Raw genomic sequence first — 3,086 nt, 5'->3', positions numbered from 1 at the left:
AAAAAGCCAAACCACTAAAATAGATTATTTTAGATTTGTCTTTAAATAAATAATAAAAGCAGGAGCTGGAAAGAATTCTCAATAGTTAAGGGCACTCGCTGTTCTAAAAGAGGACCCAGGTTTAATTTCTAGGACCCACCAACCATCAGTAACTCCAGTTCCAGGAAATCTATGTCCTCTCCTGACATCTGAGGTCAGCAGGCACACGCATGGTGCATATACATACATGTAGGCAAACACTCACAAATATAACACTTTTTAATTAAAAAAAAAAAGCAGAAAATGTATTGATTTTAACCCAAAACTCTCCATCCAACACATTTTCCACTAACACCGGTTCTACTTCCGTCAGCCTAGAAATCTAAGGCAATAAGTACAGTTCTATCTACTAGTTTAAACCTTGGCTCACAGGGGAGTAAGTCCGAACTCCCCTATTAGGTGCTGTCCCTTTAGAGCTTATGAAAATCCTCACAGAAACAAGATGGTGGCCCAGCAGCCAACTGCCTGTCCTCCCATCACCAAGGTTCTCTCAGAAGTGGAGAGTACAGGGAAGCCTGGTCAGAAACAACATCTCTGCCATGCTTCATGCCAATCCTGATCGTTACCATGCTCTTTCCGGGTGAAATCTTTCCCACGTTTGTATCTTAACGACATTCCTGCTGGAGGCTCGGGGACATTTCAGGCTCCGGTATCCCATGCTCCAGCACAGTGTTTCTCAGGCTTCCTAACACTGCAGCCTTTAATACACAACAACCTCGCGTTGTGGCGACCACACCCACCTTCCCAACCATACGAGGACTTCACTGCGGCTTCATGACTGGAATGTCGCTGTTAGGAATCGTAATGTAAATACGATATGTAGGATGTCTGATATGTGACCCTGAGGGCTCGTGACCTACAGGTTGAGAACTGCTGATCAATCACAAACAGTGTTCTTGGGTTCTGAGGCGGGCTTGAGTTGCTGGTTAAATCTGAGTGAGCCTCATGCGTGGAGTTCCTACAACCTAACAAGGGAGGATCTGGAGGGCGGGGTCGTCTGCCCTCTGCTGCTCAGTGGGAGCCTGCAAGGCAGCTTCCCACTGCTTGGTGCAACCTCCCATCTCCTTCCGCTTCCACGAGTTTTCTCTTCAGGCTTCTACTTCCTCTGGCTTCCTGCTGACCCATTTCTTTCCCTGTCCATATTTGAAAGAGGTGATGGTTACACTGAGCATGGATAGTTAAGTTTCTTCTTGTTCTCTAAACATCACACACTAACAATAATTTACCCAGAACTTACACTATATTAGCTATTACAAAAGCAATCCACGGGCCGGGAGGTGGTGGCGCACGCCTTTAATCCCAGCACTTGGGAGGCAGAGGCAGGCGGATTTCTGAGTTCGAGGCCAGCCTGGTCTACAGAGTGAGCTCCAGGACAGCCAGGACTACACAGAGAAACCCTGTCTCGAAAAAAAAAAAAAAAAAAAAAAAAAAAAAAAAGCAATCCACGGACTAGTTAAAAGACACGGGAGACTATTCCTACGCTTTATGCAAATGGACATTTTATATATGGAACTTGATCATCATTAGACTCTGGAATCCGAAAGTGGTTCTTGAACCAGTCCCCCACTGATACCCCTGGGAGGGACTATTGTTCTCCTACACAGCACCAAGACTGGATAAAGTCTTGGTAAAAGACTTGCTCATTTCACCACCTTATGACACACCAGAAGGGTGCCTCATGGAAAAACCAAAGCTCATGCAAGAGTACCTTGGCCTTAAGTCTCAGTTCTATCAATAATTCTGCAACACAGGGCCACTACAAATGTCTATGATCCACAGTGCCTTCCTCTGTGGAAAAAATAAACTATACCTACAAAGCTGTGAAAGAAGATAAGAAATCTGGTAAAGATGCTAATCCCCACTCCTGATTTACATGGTGAGTACTGACCACATGCTAGAACTTAAAACGAAGAAAACTTCAGCTTTGTGTACATTTGTGAAAATACACATGTCTTGATACAAATGGAAAATAATTTTGCATAAGGAATCATTTCCTAAAATAGAAATATATTATTTATTCAGTGAGAAACTAACTTTTTAATCATCTGGTCAGAACAAATTTTCACCTCCCAGGCCATCTGATTGAGGCACATCATTGAAGCATATATTTTATTATTAATATTATTATTATTATTATCATCATCATTATTATTATTTTCCACATTTTAAATATCATGTTTCCTTCTTTCACATAGACTATTTTATCCAGTAGAAATACCCCAAAGGAGCCACAGCACATTCATGACAAAGACAGAGTAGAGCACAGTTGTTTGCAGCTTCCCAACATAACAGTCCACCTAAAATAAAGCTGGATTTAGTCAGTTGCAAACGTTACCTAGCGTCAACCCATTGGCCATGATCACTGACACTTCCATGATACGCAGAGAGGAAAGAGAGCCTCTGCATGCTGAAAGCCATTACTTCTTGAAAAGACATTTGGCCACCTTTGACAGTGTTGCTATCTGGGTGCCTTCTCAGGGCCAATACAAGTCAAGCAGATCAAAGCATGGGAAGTGGAAACCAGTAGCCCCCACCCACTCCCCAGCACCCGGAGCACACAGGCAGCTTTCTGATGTCCAATCTTGGCTCAATTCAAAAGGAAAAAAAGAGGGGAATGGTACATTCCTGGCAGGGTTGGGGGTGATAATGCAGCTGGTTTGGGGGCACACCTATCCATTCAAGCATTCAGGGTTAATCTCCCCAGTTTGTGGAGGTTTTTTCTACACCCTGAAAACCTCCCTCCACAATCACCTTCCTCCAAGGGCTTTCGAGCATAGGAGTTGTGTCCACAGCCTGGTAAGTCACACATCCCAGGGTCTGGAGGTGCCAAGAGAAGATCATGCCTGGGAATGTTCTGATTTCAAAAATCTAGACAAGTCATCTCACCAGACACCTCCTAAGTGCTGGAGGCAATGGCTGGATTCATGCTTCCAGATTTTAGTAGGTCCAAATGATTTTGGAAGAGCCTACGCAGTGGCCTCTTCTCTACCCTGTGTTGCTGAAAGGCCCTGTAAAGCATGCAGACAAAGCTAGACATGGTGATTTAA

General features: G+C 44.0%; 1 protein-coding gene and 2 long non-coding RNA genes across 5 annotated transcripts in view; all 3 read right to left on the bottom strand.

Annotated features, from left to right (window-relative positions):
• LOC116082519 overlaps window positions 1-682 on the bottom strand; it is a 6,161-nt gene extending 5,479 nt beyond the window's left edge. Inside the window, exon 1 of one of the 2 annotated variants that reach the window (XR_004115353.1) lies at window positions 606-682. This is a non-coding gene — a long non-coding RNA (uncharacterized LOC116082519). The remainder of the gene's footprint in view (window positions 1-605) is intronic. The other variant, XR_004115352.1, reaches the window with a different exon arrangement.
• LOC116082517 overlaps window positions 1-870 on the bottom strand; it is a 20,219-nt gene extending 19,349 nt beyond the window's left edge. For both annotated transcript variants that reach the window (XR_004115349.1, XR_004115350.1), the window contains exon 1: window positions 780-870. This is a non-coding gene — a long non-coding RNA (uncharacterized LOC116082517). The remainder of the gene's footprint in view (window positions 1-779) is intronic.
• Window positions 871-2,121: 1,251 nt separating this feature from the next.
• Window positions 2,122-3,086, bottom strand: part of Mboat1 (membrane bound O-acyltransferase domain containing 1) — a 113,209-nt gene continuing 112,244 nt past the window's right edge. The window contains exon 13 of the mRNA XM_031358658.1: window positions 2,122-3,086. This exon is cut by the window's right edge and continues 257 nt beyond it. The gene's annotated coding sequence lies outside the window, so the exon portion shown is untranslated.

Source organism: Mastomys coucha, unplaced genomic scaffold (genome assembly GCF_008632895.1).
Source record: "Mastomys coucha isolate ucsf_1 unplaced genomic scaffold, UCSF_Mcou_1 pScaffold7, whole genome shotgun sequence".
NCBI lineage: Eukaryota > Metazoa > Chordata > Mammalia > Rodentia > Muridae > Mastomys > Mastomys coucha.
The sequence above is the reverse complement of the archived record's forward strand: the minus strand, read 5'-3'. Positions and strand labels throughout refer to the sequence as shown.